A 22397-nucleotide genomic window follows, 5' to 3' on the forward strand; every position below is an offset into this window, starting at 1 on the left:
CCTTATTTCTGGAAAAAAAATCAGATGTTACTCTCCCAAGTAATAGAATATAAATAACACAGATCTGTATTTATGCTCTTTGTGTGTGAAGTTTTAAGCTGATTCCAGTCATGAAAAGATATGTACGTTAAGAAGAATGAGGGCTGGGGATTTAGCTCAGCGGTTCGGTGGCCTGCCTTGCAAGTGCAAGGACCCGAGTTCAATCCCCGGTATCAAAAAAAGAAAAGAAAAAGAAAATAAGAGCGAAATGATGATAAGTATTGGCCTTTGTCCTACATGTACGATGAAAAACAATAGTTCTTTTGTTTTTAGAGAATTTGTTCTTCCAAAGTTATATTTTCTCTCCTTAGGTTAATTGAAAGAGTTAAAGGTTTAATATGACAAAAAAGGTAAGCTTATGTAATTATTCAGAGATGGGACGTTCTCAGTGTTTAGTGGCCTTCTCTTGGAAGAGTCTTGGCGTTGTCATTTCTCAGTGTCATTTCTCTGAGCTGTGCTCAGCTACATTGCGCCAAACTCACTGGTGCTGGCCTCCCTAATTACTGACTGTCTGTAAGGTACAGAGAGAGCATTGCTGCAGTTTCCAACCCTGAAGTCTTTCTGCATTATCTCACAGATAGCTTCAGCTGCTGGGAAGATGGTCTCATCAGCAGAACCTCACGTTCAGAGTGGTTGGTCCACATGGCCCACTTTCTTCCTACACAGGACAGTGAGCTCACAGTGCACACTTATTGCCTTAGTTTTCTGTTACGCGCCTAAAGCTGACCTGGCATGAGCTTTGTGTGAGCTACTATGTATAAGTATGTATATATATAGTTTAAAATGTTCATGTGATTCCTATCATGTAGGGAAATCCTCCCACAACTGGATTGTTAACTCTATTACTGAGGCTTTGTTTATTTTAGGCAAAATTATCTACTTTCATTAATCTTCTGGTACAGTAAACAACAGGCTAGCTGAATTAGAGTCCCTAACTGAGGAACTCTAAAGGGAATTGATGATCTATACACATCAAGAAATATGGTGCAGTGATTACAAATTTGTGGGCAGTGAATAGGGGAACCGCAAAGTAGTATAGAAATCTGGAGCCAAGAGGAGCTGTGCTGTCACCACCTTAAGCTGAAAGGGCCCTGAGGAGAGAGATGTTCCCAGAAGCCAGACAGTGGAGAGTAGGGCCACACAGCTTGAGAGGACTGGTGAGTTTCTCTTGAGGGGCACAGCCAGCTGAAGGGACTTCCCGAGGAGAGAATCAGAGAAATAACACTCTGACTTCATTTTCTTCCCTCTTTGTTTTTGTTTGAGTTTCCCAATTTACTGAAGCCTCTGCATGGAAGCCTGTTGGGTGAAAGCAATGGGTTTGAGTGGAGCAAACAGAAAAACCTCATTTCACTATCTACGTGTGATTGTTTGATTAGAATTGTCAGGGTAAGCGTGTATCCTGATGTTGCAAGATAAAGTTTGTGGCTATAAACATGGCATGTTAACTTACTATCTCTCTCCTCTACTATGATTGAGAGAGAACACTTTAATTCCCTGAAGACATGTCCTTGACTACAGAAGGATGGGTTTATAGTTTTATCCCCATCTTCTTTCCCTTTTAGACTAAAATAATAAAATGACCACACATTTCACTTGCAGATCAATCTAGAAGCAGACTACAGAAAACAACCAAGTAAAAATGCACAGAATCCAACATCAAATGGAAGAAAACCTGAAATATTTGCCTATGTAAATCCTCTGTGAAACTCTTTTTATCTACGTATATATTTCCATACTCATTTATATATGAATCTTGATAGGACGGGGGAAATGTGTTGTCAGGTGATTGTTTTGAGAACATCACCGAGTGTATTTTTGCAAATCTAAAGGTACATGTAGGTCAATCACTTGATGTGGTTTTTTATTGCAGTCAAGACAGACGATAAGTATGAACTGTATGATGCTGCTGCTGCTGGCGAAACATGGCATACTCTTTAACAGCAAAATGTTTTTAATGATAGAAGGAGTATACTCTAAAATAACGATAAAAATATAGTAAATGCATAAACCAATAGTAGTCATTTATGTCATTGTTCAGTATTGTTTTTTTTGTTGTTGTTTTGTTTTTTTTTTTTGGTACCAGGGATCGAGCTAGGGTCCTTGAACTGCTGAGCTAAATCCCCAGCCCAACATTGTTAAGCATTATGTACTACACGGCAGGATGCGTTACACTTTCTTGTGCTACACCTCAAAAGTATTGCAGTAAAAGACACATTGCCATGAATCCCACTTAAAATATTTCCCCTCACTTCAGGCACACTTATCCCATCATTCTTACCTTTCCAGAAGCAGTTCTGAAAGCCCTCTTCCATCAGTGCCTTAAATTGCACTGTCCTGGCTGCCTCTATGTCTGAATTGATGCAAAAATTTACCTTTTAGGTCACTTTGACTCTGGAGAAGAACCAGAAATTGTATAGGGTAAGAGCCAGTAAACAAGGTGCATGAGGACACACTGTAGTGTTTTCATTTGACAGAAATTGCTGTAGCAGAATCGATGTGTGACACAGAGAATTGCCATGATGGAGGATGAGATTGTCTGATTTTCCAGGCCACTTTCTGTGTACATTATTTCTTAAATGTTATAATAAGTCCCTATAATATTCAGAGTTCCCCATAGTGTTCCCGGGTACAAACTCAGCTCACACAACTCCACCGAGGTAAAAAACACTCAATATCACTTCGATGTTAGATCTTGTCCTAAGTTTTTCACATGAGAAGTGGGTGATTTCTATGCAAAACCTTGAATCTTGATCTCAGGATCATAATCATAGACTCAAGCTTTATCCCCCAATATATGAGTTTTAGCATTTTGTGCGTCTCATTAGCAGTTTATTTTGTAGTTTGAAACAAAATTTCATGTTTATGGATTGTTTGTGATCCATGATTTCCAGAACACTTTAGAGCACGCTTTCTGTCGACTGTAACTCACAGTTGACTATACCAGACAAGTTGAAAGTTACAGCCTTTCGCACATCTCCTTGTATTAAAGAGCCCCGCTTTTGCATTGGATGATGTTCAGCAAGTGTTGATTCCACTTTGTATGCAGACTGCGGTTGACAAAAACAATATAAGGCACACAATGGTGTACACACACACACACACACACACACACACACACACACACACACACACACACACACACACACACACACACACACACACACACACACACACACACACACACACTCACTCAGTCACTCAGGGAACCAGGATACAGAATGCACCAGTCTTATGACTCTGCTGTCTCTTATACGATGAACACAGCAGGCAGAGAGGACTGGAGAGTATCAGGCCAGTAATGAAATGTTTCTGCTAGAAGAGGCACTCAGCACTTCCACTCATAATAGTGACCAGAATAGGTTTCTTGGCCCTGCTCAATCACAAGTGTGCCAGGAAGTACAGTCTTCTGTGTCTGGGAGACAAATCTGCCTGTCAGTGAGCATGGATAATTTCTATCACAGTTGGAGGCTCCTTTTGTCTTAAGTAGAACGACATCAAGACACCTTATGAATTTTCATCCTTCTTGTTTTGCATATTCTACCTTGATAACCCCAATCCTCCAATGCTTTTAACACTTGAAGACCTGCTACCAGGTCTTCCTTAGGTTGGCTGGGATGGGATTTTACTCACAAGAGTCCTCATGTTGAATTTTGTTATATTTTACGATGACCATGTACTTCACTGGAAGATCAGTCTAGAGGCAGACTACAGAAGGTGGAAAGTGTCTCTCTCTAAGCCCACGAGTGAGACTTGAATTAAAGTGACTGTGAGGTGCAAGTATCTAGCAGTTCAGAGGAACGTTGTCCAAAAATGAGAAGCGCAGAAGGAAGTAGGCTGTTAATTTTCTTTCAAAGGATGCTCTGGAAAATGTATGGTGTCCATCCCACATACACGCCCCTAAGCTGTTTCCGCAGTACACAAGATAGTTTGCTGTTTACTTCTTTTTCTGTGAGTCATTCCAGAATTTAGCCGTGGGAAGAAAAAAACTTCCTTGGAACTATGACTCTGTTGTAGAAATAATTTATGTATTGACTGGGAAAGCTGGTTACTATACTTTTGTAAGCTTCTTTATTTTTTTATTGTTGCCCTCACTGTGGCAATATAAGTATAGAGAAGCCTACAGACGATTTCTATAAATCTGTTTAATATATTGTTTATCATGTAGAAGTCAATACTAAAGTCCATTTTTACGCTACTGAATCATTGTGAAGAAAGAGTCAAAGATTTTAGTCAAAAGTGAAAGCCCTCCTCTTCACTCTGCTGACAAGGCTAACAATTCCTAGGAGACCTTTTGCTGATGAGATTTCCAAATGATTATTAAGGAGTAGGCCTGTGCAAGTCCATTCTTTGAGTCTTGGTGTTATTGGAAACATCACAAACTATCTTGATATAAATAACTTTCAGTTGCTTCCCCAACAGAATTCTTAGATTGCTGACTTGGCAAAGCACCGTTATTTCCATTCCTTTCATATCATTATTTATATAACTCGGCACTAGCTTTCCAGCAGCTCTTGCCTAATGGCTCTTAAAATCAACAATCCCAGCACACGGAGGAGGTGGATTATGGTGGCTTTAGGTGTGATGGAGACCATTTCATTCTGTTCTGTCTTTTCAGTCAGTGAGCAGTTGAGGGTACAGAGTCGCCACATCTGGGTGGAAATAATTTGTATAAGTGCAGGCTCCAGATATGAACTTGCTAGAAAAAAAAGTAACAAAGAAACCAACGTGGAGGACATGTTTCTTTCTAAGCCTGTTGGCATTTTCATTTCAAATATTTATTTCAAAAGTAATATAGATTTATTATGAAAATTAAATGCTATACAAGCAATACGATGAAATTTCCATGCAGTCTCATTGTCCAGAAATGTTTTATATTCACCCAGAATTTATTTTAAATTTTTTGTGATTCACCTTTGCTCCTTTTGTTTTTCTATCTTCATTGTCTTCCTCTCCTTTTCTTTTCTCTTTCTCTTTCCTCTTTGTTCTCTTGCTTTTCCTTCTCCTCTCCTTATATCTCTTTTATCCCTTTGTCTTATTTCCCACCCCTTATTTCTTCTGTTTCTGTACTTCACACTAGCACAAGTGGTTTCAAAGATTCTTATTAAAGTTTTGGTCTATTGTCAGTAAATATATTGGCAATTGATCTACCATATAAAGTTAAAATGAGCTGCATCTCATTGGGCACTTATCAATACTGGCTACCATCAATTTTAATCTTGTTTTAATTTGTATTTGTTTTTTCATTTCATCATCTTATTTTCATGTTTATTGGCTCACAAAACTTCTGAGTTTCTATGCATGTGTATATTTCCTTATGTTGGATTATTTGCCTAAAATATTGATTTTAATATATATGTAGTAATATATTACATACTAGTGATACATATCTTAACATATATTAGGGATATTAGAGTCTTTTTTGTGTATGACCTGTACATTTCTCTTGTCTCTTCTGTTTTCTTTATTTTATTTGTGGAATATTTTGTCTTATAGTAATTTCAAAATGCCATGTGAATTATGGATATCCCTTATTTCTCCCAGGTTTCATGTTATGCTTAGAAATACCTCCTCCATTCTCAGTTTGTAATATCTATTTACCATTGTTTTCGTTCCTTTGTGAATATACTCTTTTGATTTGTATATAAGTTTATTGTGCTTCTGGAATTTATTTTGTGGCAAGATATAAAGCATAAATTCAATTTAATTCTTTTCCAAATTGCTATCCTTTTCTAAACGGCTGGCACATTGTACCACCTGCTCCTCTGGATACTGAATTTCCCCTCTGTTGATTTGAAATACTATCCTTATTAAATACTACTTTTAAATTTGGGGTATTTCTGTGCTGATTGTTTTTTTTTAATTACTGTAGTTTTAATATATTCGAATACTTTAAGATGCTTTCCACCTCCCTTTACTAAAATACAGGATCAGGGCCCGGGATTTAGCTTAGTGGTTCTGCCATCTGCCTCACAAGCACAGGTTCCTGAGTTCAATCCCTGGTACCAAAAAAACCCCAAAAAAACAAAACAAAAAAAACCAGGATGAACTTTAAAAGTTAGAGTGTGGAGTGATACTTATAACATCGAATTTATAGATTAACCTGAAGAAAAATACATTTAAATTGAGTCTTCCTGTCCAAAAATAAAATGAAAGTAGTTTTTAAAATCTTCTATGTCCTCTAGTAGAATGTTGTACTGTCCTTATGAAGACTATGTCTTTCTGGTTAAGGTTTTCTAAGAAAAATATTAATTTTGTATGTTAATTTTATATTTAGCAAATGCTAGGTATCTTGTTTACTTTCAGTACTTTCTCAGTGGACTAACTTTGATTTGGAGTAATGGTGTGGTATACAATGACATTGCCTTCTCTCTGACGTTTATAGCTATGATATTATAACCAATACATAACTTTTGCTTCAAGGATTGCAGTGTTCCTCCAAAGTTACTGTGAATATTTAAATCATTTTGGATTAGCGTGTACGAGAAGTTCTTCTAGAGTGGGTTTTGTTTACTTATGAGGTCTTATTTTTCCTCCCTTTATTAGTAGTATATGTTTATGAAAAATAACAACTATAATCATTGTGGGGTATTGGTGTGCGTGTGTGTGTGCATGTGTGTGTAATCTTGCTCCTTTTTACTTCTTCCCTTTACTGCCTCCTCCCATCTCTACATCCCCTTCCCATTATTCCAAGTCAGTTTACAATTGGCTATATTAAGGATTCATGTTTATTTCTTTTTCAGGAAGAACTTTCAAATGATATTATTTTGAAGGTATTGTAAAACTAGGCTTTTCTCCCTGCTCTGTGAATGACAGCCTGACTCATTGTGTAACCCTTGGGTTCCAGTTTCTCCAATTCAGTACTCTGTAGATGTTGTTCCTTTGTCTTTTGGTGTTTAGTGTTGCTGAAGTCTGAAAGTAATCTTTCAAAATTATTTTAGGGGATCTAAATCTTCTCCTTAAGTACTTTTAAGAGTCCTTTTCCCCCTTCTTTCCTTTCCCTTTAGACCTTTTCTTCCTATTTCACATCAGAAAAAATATAAGAAAAGGAAGAGATGGAAACAAAGTCTTTTTAAATAGGGAAGGGTGGAGGCAGTGAAGGGAGGGGAGGGGAATAAGAACCAAGATACATCATGTAAAGGTATAAGATCCCAATGATGAATGTAACTGTATTGTGTACCTAAAGTATACCAATGAACTTAATGAAAAAAGTCTTTTTTGTCTTTGATATTCAACAATATTATTGGAAATATAAAATTAATTATTTTTCATGGAACATAGTAAACCCTTTCATCGTGATCACGTTTTCTTCTAGAAGAGGAGTATTTCAGCTCTCTGTGAGACTGAGGCAGGACGATCTGTTTCAAACCAAGCCTGTTCAACTTAGTGACTTAGCAAGACGCCATCTTAAAACAAAAATAAATGAATAAAATAGGTGGGAGATAGCTTAGCGCAAGGCCTTGGGTTCATTCCCCAGTGTCACAGAAAGGAATGTTTTACTGGTGAATAGTTGTTCATTTCATTCTGTTTGTGTATTGACTGCCTTCCACATCTGTTATATTCATTTCTGCCATTTTCTCGAACCTCCTTCCCATGCTATCCCTGTATATTCTCCAGTGTTGGTTCATCATCTTGCTGCTTCCAACTTGGCTTTTATTTCTGTGGTGACTTTTTCTTTTTAGCTTTCCTGGTTTCTTTTAACTCTGTGAGTTGAAATAGTTATCTTGCTTTTGTTCTCTTTCATATCTAAACTATTCTACAGTTTCCTAAAGCATCTCTCGTTTTAGTCTTCAACTGCCTTTTGTTTGGTATATTGTATTCTTTCCCTTTTGTTTTTAGTGCCACCAACCTTATTCAGATTTTTTCTGAATATCTTTTTTTTTTTTTTTTGCAATACCAGGGATAAAACTCAGGACCCTGTACTCGAAAGGCAGGCACAGTACCATTGAGCTAAATTCCCGGGCCCTGAATATCAATTTTTGACTGACACAGTAGTCAGGGTTAAGGTACAGATATAAGAAACTACTGCAGCTATTTTAAACACAAAAAACTTGCAGTTGGGATGTTTGTATTATAGCATTACTGGAAGAGCAGAAGGAGTAAATTCCTGGCTGAGCTACCAGGAATCATTCTTAGAGCAATACTCTAGAATTGGTGCACCGTGGTAGCTGCTCCCTATGTGACAGTCAGGGAGCTACCATGTAACTGATGTCAGGTTCAGGCACTAGCAGTCGGGTGGACATGTGCATTAATCAGTTCTCTTGTTGCTAAGACACAATACCCACAATTTAAAGGAAAGCTTTAGTTTGACTCATGGTTTAGGGGATTCAATTTATGGTCAGCTACAAAGCAGAAACATCATGGCTGATAGGTGTGGCAGAGCAAATGTGTTTAGTTCACGGTGGCTGGGTGCAGAGCAGGGGAACAGGGCCAGAGAGAAAGATCAGGACCCAGATATATACCCAAGGTCATCTCCATGATCCATTCAGACACACCTACAAATGCTCCGCCAGTCCCTGAGGGGAATCTTGAAGCCAATCCAGTCAAAACTCATTCTAACCCCCAAGTGTGGTAGTAGGATTTTGTGAAAATTGTTTTCTGATTGATTCAATTTTCATTGTAAAGTTAGAAGTAAGACCATCACCTAAGTGAGGATGCTGATGATAAAAATTGAAGAGAAAGGAAAAGGTCAAGCGGTTGTCTGGGAGAGCAGCAAAGGAGCAAGATAGAGAAATGTGTCACCAGAGGCAAGGAACACTGCAGGGTTGTCTGAGCTTTGTAGCAATGACTTCAAAATGAGATCAATTAGAGTAGTTTTGAGGTTTCTCCATGTCTAGCTGTAGGGGTCCAAATATGGGGTGGTTGAAACATTGCATTTAACTAGAGTTATGAATTGATCAAGGGGGAGAAGGACAAGGAAGTTAAAGATATGTAAAAGGAAGAATGCTAATGATTGGCCATAGAAGTAATGGAGTTGGGTAATGAAGGGAGAGAATACCAAGAAAGGGAAGGTCAGTGGAAGGTCAGCAAGATCAATAAGCTGTCGTCTTAGGGCAAACAAAGTATGCTTATGTCAGCCTGTTCTCACGGTACTATCTCCTTGTAAATCCTGGCTCGTGTCTGGTTTGTAACTAGGTTAACTGAGTGTTATAGCTTCAAAGGCTCTCATACATTATGTTGCTAGATTATGCATTGACTGAATTAATTATGCTAATATCAACAAAGAACAAAAATAATTAGGTGATGTTAATGCCTGCACATACTTGTACTAATTGCATTTTTTAGTAGCTTGAGGATGAAACTAAAAATGCTTAGCATCAAAAACACTGTGATTTATAGGAAGTCTTTTAAGCATGTTCAAAACACTTTGAGGTTAAAATATTTTATATTAATTTTCTATTACTGACTAACAAATGACATAAATTTAGTGGCTTAAAATAATACCTATGTTGTCTTTCTTACCATCTAATAGCTTAGAAGTCTGGCTGGCATGAATGAGTGTTCAGATTATAAGGCTGCACTCAAGACATTGGTTTGGATGAGTACTTTTTTGAAGATTCAAAAAAAATTTGCTTTCAAACTCAATTTTGCTGGCAGGTTTCAGTTTCTCATGGTTATAGGAGTTGGTCTCCTTTTCCTAATTGGCTGTCAGCTGGAAGCTGTTCTCAGAATCTACAGACCACCCACATTCCTTACCATGTATGTTAGGGTCCTTCAGAGAAACAGAACTGATGGGATATTTATATTTATTTTATCTAAATATTTATTATGAATAACTGGCTCATGAAATCATGGAAGCTGAGAAGCCTCCTAATCTGCCAAGTGTATGCTGGAGATGGAAGACCCAGGAGAGCTAGTAATATAAGTTGTAGCATGTTGTGGAGGAGACTGATTCCATAGCTTGAAAAGAGTCAGAGAGAGCAAATTCTCCGATAGCTTGTCTTTTCTTCTAGTCAGACCTCCAGTAGATAGGGAAAACTCTACTTGCATTGCAGAGAACAATCTGCTCACTTGTGTACTGTTAATTTCATACTGAAACACCCTAATAAACATACTCATAACTATGTTTAAACAGATAATGGGGCACACTGTTGCCCTGTCAAGTTGGTACATAAATCTGATGACCACACCATATTACTCCTTTCATCTTCAAAGTCAATGAGGTAGGCTGAGTTATGCTCCCTCCTCCAAAGATCTCTATGTCCTAATTCTTTTTTTTTCCAGCTTTAATTGAGTTTATTGGTACATTTTAGGGATACAGTACAGTTACATTCATTGTTGGGATCTTGTACCTCTACATGACAAGTCTTGATTCTCATTTTTTCCCCTTGTCCCTGCCCTCCCTTCACCCCCTCCTCCCCTCCCCGTCTACAAATACTTTATTTCCATCTTTTCATTCTCTCACATTTTTTTCTTTTCCCTTATTACCCTTCCCCTACCCGTCCCACCTTCCCTACACCTTTAGCTCCTTTCTTCCCATTTTTAAATGTCAGTAATCTTATTAGAATCTTATGTATTATTGCAGATTATTCACACCAGGGAAACTCTTCAGTATTTACACATGTGTGACTTATTTATTTCACTTAGGAGTATATCTTCAATATGTATCTATGTCCTAATTCTTAAAAGGTGTGAATGTTTTTTATAACAATGGGGGTTTGGCAAAAAAGATATGACTTATTTTTCACTTAGGTGTATATCTTCAATATGTATCTATGTCCTAATTCTTAAAAGGTGTGAATGTTTTTTATAACAATGGGGGTTTGGCAAAAAAGATTAAATCACAGGTCTGAAGTAATCATAACAGTTTGTGTGGAGGACAAAGTAATGGGATGCCAGAAGCAGAGGCTGGAATGATGCAATGAGGATTGAAGGAATGGTGTGGCCTCCTGAGACTCTAAGGAGGAGCAAGGGACAGGTACTTGTATTCTCTTGGAGTCTCCAGAAGGAACCATCCCGCTTATGCCTTAGTTTTATCCTCTTACAACTCATTATGGATTTCTGAACTCTAGAGCTATAAAAATAAATTTGCCCTGGTTTAATCCACTAAATTTGACCTAATTTGTTACAGCAGCAATGGGAAAGTAATGATTTCCTGAAATGGGAAATTTTTCCTTCCTCCAGTATTTCTCATACTTTGAAGTTCTCTAACCATTCTGAGGCTGATGGGAGAAATCTTTTTGTTTTCAAAGGGCTTATATAGTTAAGTCCAGCTCACAGTTCAGTCTTAATTTAAAGCCAACTGATTTGACACCTTAATTACAGTGACAAAGTCCCTTCACAGAAGCACTTATATTAGGGTTTGATTGAAAAGCTGGGAGAAGATATCCACATGGGATACTTCATGGGAGAAGATACCTCTTGCCATGTTGTGGTTTAGTTCTGAAACATCCTTCAAAGGCTCTTACGTTGAACGTTTGGCAGCCGTGTTCAGGAGTGGGGCTTTTGGGAAATGATTGGATCATGAGGGCTCTGATGTCATCAGTGGATCCATCCATTGATGGATCTGCAATGGAGCGGACTACTGGAGGGTGGCGGAAACTGTAGGAGCGGTGCCTGGTTGGAGGGTTTGCGTCATTTGGGGGATGCTTTGACAGTTCATGCCTTGTATGTCTTGTTCCCGGTTCCCCCTCTTGCTATCTGTCTCTGACTCTCTGTTTGCCTCTGTATCTTTGTATGTCTCTGTTTCTTTGTCTCTCTCTCTCTGTCCCTCCCTCCCTGTCTCTGTCCCCTTCTGTCTCTCCTTTGTGACTACCATGAGGTGAGCACCTCTGTTCCATCATTTGCTTCCTGCCATGATGGGCTGCCCCCATGGCCCAGAAACAATGGAGCTGAGGGACTGTGGACTGAAATCTCTGGAACTGTGAGCCAAAATAAACCTTTTATTTATTAAAATAGATTTTCTCATGTGTTTTGTTACAGCAACAAAAAGCTGACTAACTCATGCCAAGAATTTTGGAGGGCTGTTTAGAGGTCTGCTACCACAGAGATTAAAATCTTTTGAAGTGTTTTAGAAGTCACTAAAAATATTCAGGATAATTTAGACTTGAAATTTATTTGGTCTTATGGATATTCGAGCTTGATCTTTTTTTGAATTCACTACAATTCTAAATTAGCATAGCAAAATATTGCCTCTACCAATTTTAGAACAGTGCAATTGACAGCCCTTCCCAAATACTTTCATCTGTTGCCTTCTCTAAGTTGTCCTCTTAATCACAAGGTCTGTGGCTTTACAGAGCATAAACATACAAGGAAAGGCTTCCATGGTTCTAATTCAGTCAAAGGACCCTGTAGTGGATCTACTTGGGAGACCTGTCTCTGGATTTTTTTCTAGACTGGTATACTTTCCTTTGTGAAGATTTAGCTTTTTTTTTTTTTTTTGTCTTTTCATAGTAATATTTTAATTTAGCCATCTTGAGATAATATTTGCATACCAATATGATTTACCTATCTTTCAGTGTTTTTCCTGTCATAAAGATTAAATTCCTTTCTTGCTTCTCTTAATGAATTTTGTTTCATTTATCCTTTGTGAGCTATTTTGTATACTTTCCCTACTCAAATGAACTTTTGTGAATGGCAGAGTATCGTCCAGAAGGGAAGCCCCCTTCCATTAGATGGTCTATCATAGTCTGTAAACAATGCTTACTGATAAATTAGTATTAGGAAAATAATGTGGGTGTAATAAAGTTAGAACTGAATTACTTTTCTTTCTTTTCTTTTCTTTTTTTTTTGGTACCGGGGATTGAACTTGGGTCCTTCTGCTTGCAAGGCAGGCCACCAAACCACTGAGCTAAATCCCTGGCCCCTGAATTACTTTTCTTTAAGAGACTCAATATTTTTCATAAACTCTTAAAATATTCGCTGAGAGGATCAAGAATAGTTTTTTTAGTTTTCCATCTAAGCCAGTGGAGGGCACAGGTTAAAAGAGTAACATCCTAAGGCCTTTGAATGTGTGAAATGCTTTTCCATACAAACTTCTCAAATAGCTCCTAAGGAATGTGTCACAGAAAAGGTGACATTGCTTTATGATCCCTGCCTGGGTTGGAAACAGATTTAGGGATAAAAATATCTTGAATGGAAAGATATAGTGAGGATATCTGCTAGAATCACATCTTTTACTAGCACTGGGATGCTCACAAACCTATTTGCATTTAATGCAAAATCTAATTTTGCTAATTTACCAAGAGAAAATGTCAAATTAGTGATTAATTTGGTTTCATCAAGATGTTTCTTGAAACCTGATTATATCCACAAAAATGTGACAAACATCATAGTGCCTCTATTTCTTAACATCCAAGTGATACATTTTGCAGGCCTTACCAGTTATATTTCTTAAAATAGGTAAAAGTTAGTTACTTATTTACGTGTCTATTTACATAGTTAATTTTTGATATGAAACCATAAATGAATAGAAATTATTAAGAGAAAAACTAATTTATTATTGGTGGTTAGTGTCCTAAGTATTCAAATTGTACACTTTGGGCGAATTCTGGAGTTTATTCAATATTATCTGCTGTGTTAATGACCTATTACCACAGTAAGGCTGCATGACTACTCTAAAGCGGGATACTTTACAATAATGTAAACTGAATTGCATGCTTAGAAATCTACATTTGATTGTAGTTTGGTAAAGTTTGGAACAACTGAGCAACCTTCTTCAGGCTGCTGGTTGGGGTTGTATTTGCCTTACGAATCTTCTACTGTACAAAAACTAGTGTCTATTAAGTGTCTTGTGGAAAGCAGCAGGAACACAAGAATTAAACTTAACTCTGCAGACATATTTAATACCTCTATGCCCATCCTCCTCTCAGGTTTCATAGTCCAAAGTCAGTTATATGTCCAACCTCAGAATCCACGGAATAAAAACTCCATCATGCCCACTGAGGAATGGAGAAAAGTAAAAGAATAAATACATACTGAACAGTAGCCCAATAATCAAAACCATCTTGCATGTTTTATTCTTTGTGCTAAATAGTACAGAAGATTGAAAGAATCCTTTTCTGTGAGATAATATGTGGACAAACCATCTCCCTTCCCTCTTTTTAATGTATTTAAAAATGGTTTTGTGTGAATTTAAGTGTCAATTTGCCAGTCCTTATTTTAGGTCACTCCATATTGAGTCTTTCTTCTGATTTTTCAGAAAATACCGGTGTAATTATGGAGGGGGCTTTATTAGATAGGCTTTCAGGGTCAGAAGAGAGAGTCCACGATGGCTGTCTGTGCACTGAAGAGCTGGAAGATCTAGTAGCTGCTCAGCCCAGGGAGATATAAAGCCTTGGAACAAGAAGGCAAGAATGCAGCATCAGTCCAAGACTGAGAGCTGAGAAGCTTACGGAGAGTCACTGGTATGAGTCTGTAGTAGAAGGCGGCAAAAACTGGAGATAGATGTCCCAAGGTGATCACAGCAAAAGATGCACCTGTTCTTCAAAAATGCATGCTAACTCCCCTCTTTTCTCTTTATTCTTCCAGGATACAAGCCTATTGATGTCCCCCCTCCCAAATAGCTGGCGTACATGCCAGTCATCTCTGAAAACACCCCCAGACAAACCCAAACTGCACTGTCCCAATCTGCTAGGAGTTTCTCAACCCAGTCAGTTTGACCTGCCATGATTAAGGGTCTCACACACACATTCGGTGGGTTGATAAAATTCACTCATAATATTTTTCTTTAGGGAGAAACATATCTTTGGAAAGAGAGAAAAAATAGAAGAATGAATATCCTGTTAAGTTTCCTTCTATGTCTTCTTCTGTATCTCAGCACCCATCCACACACTTTGATCTCAGTCAATGTTCAATACTCAGCTGGCTGATTACCAACTTGCAAGAGGGTCATCCCTCTTGTTTTGTCTCTACCTGTTTCAGTTTGTATTAGTACATACAGAACTGGAGAATACAAGTATTTTCTTTATTTTGGCAAAACACACATAACCTTTACTGTTCTAACAGTTTAAAAATGTACATTTCAGCGGCATGAAGTATATTCGCAATGGTCTGCACTCATCACAACTCTATAGTACTAGTACTTTAAAAAAATCACCTTAAATAAAAATCCTGTCTCTGTTAAATAGTCACTAACTCCTCGTCTCTTTTCCTCGGGCAATTTCTTTGTGGACTTGCCTCTTCTGGACATTTACTGAAATGCAGTCATATGTGGCTTATTGCGCCTGGTTTTCTTCACTTAGCATCATTCTTTCAAGGCTTATCTGTGTTGTAGCATGCTCCATTCTGTGGCTGAATTCTTAGGATGGTTACATACATTTATTAGTGGAAGAATATTTAGGAAAATGAAATTTTATGTATGTGCTTGATGATTTTAAATATCATATAAAGTACAAAACATCAGCTGATTTTAGATATATAAAGCACAGGATACTAACAATCTAAAGTTTTGTTTTCCTCTGTAGAATGTAGCGGTGAAGACGGATTCATTTGTAGAAGTTGGAAAAGGAATAAGAGAGAACTGAAAGATTTTTCCAGAAAAATAATAACACAGTGGGCTGTGAATTCCCACTGCCTGATGAAGCTGTGATAATGTGATTTATTTTTTGAAGTGTAGTCCAGATTACTCTGATTGGATATCATAATCACTTTATAGAAAGTTGGTATAAAGCCAGGAATCAATAGTTGGTAATTTTAATTGTGATTTTAATCTTGCATCTTTTACTTATTTGCTGAGACACATGTCTTAGTTTACTCTTTTATAAGACACTCAAATGGTATATTCTTATTTCTTCCAATGCTTTCTGTGCCATTTTTACATGCATTTTCCAGCTTCCTTCCCTGTAGAAATATTTTATGTCCCAGATCACATGATACTCTGATTTAAGATTTAAAAATACTCCCCCTCCTGGAAAGTTTATTACCCTATTAGAATCTGAAAGGGGCTGCATGACTATTTCATTATCCATAGAGTCCAAAATGAGTACAATGGAATTAATCTAAAAGCTTGAAAAATAAGATATATGAGTAAAATGAAAGGACTTGGCATTATATAACCTGGAGAAATGAAGGCTGGAATCTTTAATACATGAAGAATTCATATAGAGGAGGATGAATGGCTTTTCTCTGTCTTCTATGAGAATAGACTAGGAGGAAATGGATTTAAACTATAGCCGGCAGGATTTAGTTTAGAAATATAAAAGCTTTCTAACTCTAGGGAATGTAAGATGGTTTATCAGTGTTCTTGCAAAGCCCCAAAAGAGAATTAAGGAAAAGAGATTGGAAGTGAAGTATCACTTTTATTGTTAACATTGTTATTAAGAGAGGCTCTAAAATACCCTTCCTTGTGAATGTTCAGGGTAGGATAGATGGCTACTTGTGGCAGTTAATCTCAGACCCAGAAAAAATAGGGGCATCAGATTATCATGTTTCTCCTCTACAGAAATGTCTAGTGCCTGCTTTGCAGGCAGGAATGCTCAATAAAATTTAATTTTTCTTGTCTTCTTACAGACTAGAAAACTGAAGTAGTGTAATGCACCTTAACATCAAGTAGTGGCTAACAGGGTCAAAGTCAAACAGTAAGTTAAGACAAAAGGCAGAATTGAGGCAAAAAAACAGACCTTTACCTTTTGTACCTAGAACATTGGATGAATAGGCCAGAACTGGAGCTTGGTCACAGCTCGTCCTGCCACATCCATGATACCTGGACCATTTCTGGCTCAACAACTTAACAACTATAGTTGGTTGATTATGTGTATCAATGGCCTGATTCTGTTGAGAAATATAAAACAAATACTGAGCATTTTCTTTTAAAAAATGATTAATATTGGGCTGAGGTTGTAGCTTAGCACTTGTCTAGCACGTACAAGGCTCTGGGTTCAGTCTCTAATACCCCCCACCCCCCCACACACTGAAAAATAATGGATTCCAAAACCATTTATTGAGGTCCTACATTACATCAGCCATGTGTGCATGCATAAAGTGGAAAGATCTCTGTGAAATAATGTGGAAGTAGACTATCCTATCTTTTGAAGGTATCTAATGACATTAAGGTTAAATGTCAGGGCAAAACAAATAAGAAAAAGCCCAAAGTGTCGAGTTTCGTGTTTTGTCTGAAGGTGTCAGTGTGCAGACTTGTTAACTCCTCCCTTTTTTCCAGCCCATATTGACTAATTTGCTCCCCTTACCCTTCACGGGATGCTGCTGCCTGTCTGTTTGCTGTATCGTCACCAACTCCTTGGAAGACTTACACCCTTATGCTTTCTTTTCCTGGCTTTTCAGACATCAGGATTTCCAAGGTCAGTTGCTTCTTGGCCTTTTGGCTGAGATCAAGTGTAGGATTTCTAGGGTCCTGAATGGAGGGAGAGTAGTTAAAATGGCATTTGAAGGGCTGCCAGGTTGGTGGAGGGTGGGTAAGACATGGGGACGGGTAGGAGGCACAGAGATCCTTGGAACAAGCCTTGAACCTAACTTTGAGGTACCAAGTCAAGAATCTTATTTTAACTTGTATGACAAAATAATGTACTAAGAATTAAAATCTGTCTTGGAATAAGGAAAACTGTCAAGCAACACTGACAGTAGGTGTTGAGAAATAAAAAAAAAAAGGGAAATTATTAAAAAGACTAGATACAAAAATATATAAATTGTCACTTATACATAATCACCATATAGCACAACAATGTTTCATTATTAAATGTGTCAGATTAATTGAACATGCAGTTACTTTTACTTCAGTCTGTACTATTTATGCAGCTCAGTTTTAAAAATCTTTTGCTTTCGCAGCATAGTTTTTCCTTGAGAGATGGAAAGCAATATAAGGGACAATACCCACCTATATAGTGATTGTAATATAGGTGTAATATAGTAATGTTTGAGTTTCTCTTTCTTTAACGATTCTAGTATTTTAAAACGAGATTTTTATGTTGAAGCAGAAATAGAATGTTTCCGTGCTATTTCTCAACTTCACCAATTGACCTAATTGCCTCAGCTGCCTTTCCCTAAAGGAAACATATTTGTTTACAGGGCTAGATGGTCTTGGCAAAAAGTTGTTCCTAATGTTGAGAGGAAATTTAATCGGATTGTTGTAACTTGGGTGACTTCAGCATTTCTAGTTTCCACCTCCTGCTTCCCCAGCAAAAACTGAGCAGAGAATTGGGCTTTCTGCTCATCAGATACTTCACTGAAGCACTACATTAAAAAGAAAAAATATTGAACCAAAAGAGAATCAGGGGAAGTCTCTTCCTGGGCTATTCTACGTCTTTGGTTAAGCATTGCTTTTGACCTTAATAATAATAATGTTCAAACTGTATTTTGGCTTTGAAGATATAAAAACTAGATAGACCCTAAGGAAGTAAAATAAAACATGATTTTTGGTGCTAGATGGTTACAATTAAAGAAAAGAAAAAAGCAATTAGTGGCTTGGATATCAAATAGGCCCTGGGCTGCCCCATTTGATGCAATTTCTTTAACTCTCTACTCCAGTGTTTATTATCCAAGCTGAACTGTAAGTCTTTGTCTGTCATCAATTTATGTTTGTTTGTTTGTTTTTTCTTTTCCCTTGAAGGAATTATCCAAGATTCTTGGCAGCCTTGCTGTACTGCAGTGCAACTGAGGACTTCGTGTATTTGAATTTGTAATTGTAAACATTGTGACGGGGGCTGGCAAGCTGGGAATTGGCAGAGTTGGCGTGATGTCATAGAAAATAATTTCCTTTGTTTTATTTAAAAAAGGTTCCCAAGTTTCCCCCAAGTAAGTCTGGCTTTTATCTGTAGCTCTAAGAAAGCCTTTTCCCAGATGTCAGGATCCAGACATTATCTTTGATTTCTAAGGGCTTTACCCGGGCTGACCTGGATTACTCCCTCTCATGAAACCAAGGCAAATCTCTTACATATCACTCCTTTGCTGTGAGCCAGTGTCCTGCCTTTTTCTTCCATTTATCCTGCCCTATTTGTCTTCAAACTTTTTCTTAGGCAGTACCTTCTCTCAATATTTTAGCACGAAAATGATTCTCCAACACTGTCATCTCCTTCAAATATTTTCAGAGAAGGGTATTGATTTCCAACTTGATTCCAGCCTCAGTGAATGTGCCAGTTACTGCTTGATGAGTCTGATGTGAGTGGCCAAATCCTAAAACAAAATTGAAATAAGTGTTTTTTTTAACACTTAGGAGAAAAGTTCATGATTAATTATGAGGCCCTGACAATTTTCCAGGAAAAATGACAGATGGCAAACCAATCTCTTTAGATAGGTTATCTGTTTGGGAATTAGAGAAACTTGCTCAAAGATGGCAGTGTAGAAGTTGGTGAAATGGCTGTGTCTTCTGCTTGCTATCAGCGGATGGATCGTAGAACAGCTGTAGCTCTTGATGAAATTGTATAATTTAGGAGGTAGTCTGTAGGGGTATGTTACAAGCTTAGCGTCTTAGCCCAACCCCAGCCAAAAATTTTATTTATAATTTAGAAGAGCCATGAAAAGCCCTTTTCTATTTTCCTCTGCTAAGTCCTATTTGATCTTTAAAACTCCAATTCCAGAATCCTCTTCCAATGGGAATCATTAGTCAACCCTCAAGGCTGATTTAGTGGTCTCTCATAATCCTATGGTATTTGCCACATTGTTTATGATTCCTTCTGTACCCACTTGTTTTCTTTGCTAAGCTATGAAACCCTTGTGAAAGACCAATCTTGTTTAAATTTATATCTTACAGCATCTGGTACTTAATATTTATCAGTATTTTTTGAATAGGTTAATGAAGGAGTGAATTAATACTGTATTTATCATTATTTTCACAGGATACAAAAAGATGTAATATGACAAATAACAGAACCAAAATTCAGAAGGAATTGTGGCTAAAAAAATTGGGTCCAATTAAAAAGACGGAGCCTGTATCTCTACTTCATTGATCCTACTGTCTTTCATTATCTTGCTCCCTTGCCATTCTCTGTCACATGTTCACCAAGCTTAATTTCATGGTTGATCAATCATTATAATTACTCAAACCTCTTGGGCTTTGTCTTTGAGAAAACCACAGCTCTAGATAAATACAACTCTTTATTTGCATCCACGCATAAGAAGAGCTGAGAAAAGCCTACTACCATGTTGACTCCCCCCACTTTGAATTCATAGCCACCACCCCTAGCGGTGGTCCTTTTCAGTGCTGCCACCTCTCATCCTATTCATTTTGAATCAGTTTTGTCCCTCTCTCGGGTGGCTATTTGATACTTTTGCTCTCTGTTTCTCTCCTCAAATATTATTGTTTACTTCTCATTCTTGCTGTCCACTAGCGACTTGTCTTTCACTGCACTGAAGAAACGTAAAGCGTAAGTAACGCAGTGAGAACTTTCCACATTGTCCTCACCGTCATCGTCTTGGCCACCCATACGCCTTGTCTTCCGTTATGGTCCTGGAGAGATGAACTGTTTGTGGTCCAGCAAGCAGTTATCCCAGTACACTGGATCCACACCTCTCATTTACTCAAGAACATCATTCCAGGAGTTCTAGTACTGTACATGTTTTTCACTCCTCTATGTCACATTCATAAGCATATAACTTTTTTTTTTTTTTTTTTTTTTTTTTTTTTTTTTTTTTTTTTTTTTTTTTTTTTTTTTTTTTGGTACCGGGGCTTGAACTTGGGACCTTGTGCTTGTGAGTCAGGCAGCTGAACCACTGAGCTAAATCCCTGGCCCCATAAGCGTATAAATATGCCATTATTTCTTCCTTGAGAATATTTTTAGATACTTACCTGGCAGGGGAGATATCACTCCGGATGTGCTTGCCCCTGTGATTTCCTCAAAATGTGGGAAACTCTACTGCATAATTTGTGAAAATGGGGCACTGTGTTCATGCTTTCTCCTGAATTAAAAAAAAATACATATATATATAATTTTCCTCTGCCCTAGTTCTTTGCAGCAAACTTCTCCAAAGCTTTTTATTATTAGTTAATATTGTAAATTAATATATAATTATCAGTTAATATTAGATATTTTATTTCTCTATTTTCTATTAAAACCCTTCTAATCATGACTTTGCCTCTGTATTTATACTCTCAATCTGCTTCTTACCTGCCAAATGCTTTGGCACTATTGACTACTTTTTTTAAAATCATGGACACACTGTCTCCTTGGCTTCCAGAATGTCATACTAGTGGGTTTTCTACCACCTTACTGGATACTCATTTTCACTCTCTTTGCTTGTTTCCCCTCGCTCTCCAGGCTTCTTAATGGACTAAAAGTAGAGATCTCTCCTTGGTTTACTTGATTATCTTCTCTTCTCTTTTTGTATCCCTTACCTTGGCGACTTATCTAGCTTTACCACTTTAAGGCCTCAAAGCTGTGTATTAATGGTCTCTTTGCTGTGGCTCAAACCTACCCATCTCATTGAACAGCCTCTTAGTTGGTTGTTTCCTCTAGATACCTGCGTATCTAATTCTGTCACCTTCTGCTCACGTGTCACCTTGCTAGTGAGGTCTCCTCAGGGCTAATATGAAATACTAATAGTTGTAGCTCCTCTCCCCAAGCACTTCTGATCATCCTCTACTTTTTTCTTTTTTTAATATCACATTTATGTTCTTCTAGTATACTTTGCTATTTACTTACTTATCAAATTTATTGTTCATTGCTGCTCTTCCACTCTAAAAGGCAAGTTCCATGAGGGCAAGATTGTTCTTTTCCCTGATGAATTGCAAATATCTAGATTTGCCCACATATTGTGGACCCCTAATAAATATTTTCTTGATGAGTAAATAAATACTAATTTAAAAACACTTCCCGGTGTTATAAAGGAAGAAATGTGACTTAAAATTTATTTATAAATATAAGAATACTAGTCAAATGTAAGCATAACAAAAACCACTGTTATCCTCTCATTTCCAAGAAAGTTAAGCACTGGTTTATGGAAGTATTAAGTAAAGAGAAGAAATAATCCATTTTTCCATTTATTTTACATATATTTATTAAGCATCTCATATATTAGTCACTATCGTAGCTCTAGAACTGCAGTGGTGAATAAAATAGATAAAAACCCTTAAACTCGTAGATTTATATTCTAGTATATTGATCATATACTGAAGCATTTAGTGCAATGCTAAACTGGATTCCATTTGGGTCTTGCCAAATCAGCCATATTGTATTTTATTTGGTCATTATTCTTTGAATGATATATTTTGCTGGTTAAGAAAATGGGCTTTAGAATCAGAGAAAAAAAAATCATTTGAATCTTGGTTCAGCTGCCTGTTTTCTGTTTGGCCCTGTACAAATGACTTCACCTCTTTGAGATCTGGTTTCCTCACCTATAAATTATGGACTAATGCCTGCAGTAAAAGATTGTTTCCTTAGCCTGGCAGGCCTGATCCATTCCAGATTAATATTTCTGACTTTATATATCCTAACTGTGAAGAAAGACAATGATTTGCAAATGACATTTTAGGC

At 37.3% G+C, this 22397-nt stretch overlaps 1 pseudogene; it reads left to right on the forward strand.

The window, feature by feature from the left end:
- The first annotated feature begins 20705 nt into the window (after window positions 1–20705).
- Window positions 20706–20826, forward strand: LOC117287495 (annotated as a pseudogene).
- Window positions 20827–22397: the final 1571 nt, after the last annotated feature.

This window comes from Fukomys damarensis, unplaced genomic scaffold, assembly GCF_012274545.1.
Source record: "Fukomys damarensis isolate Sample0158 unplaced genomic scaffold, DMR_v1.0_HiC HiC_scaffold_3, whole genome shotgun sequence".
Taxonomy (NCBI): Eukaryota; Metazoa; Chordata; class Mammalia; order Rodentia; family Bathyergidae; genus Fukomys; species Fukomys damarensis.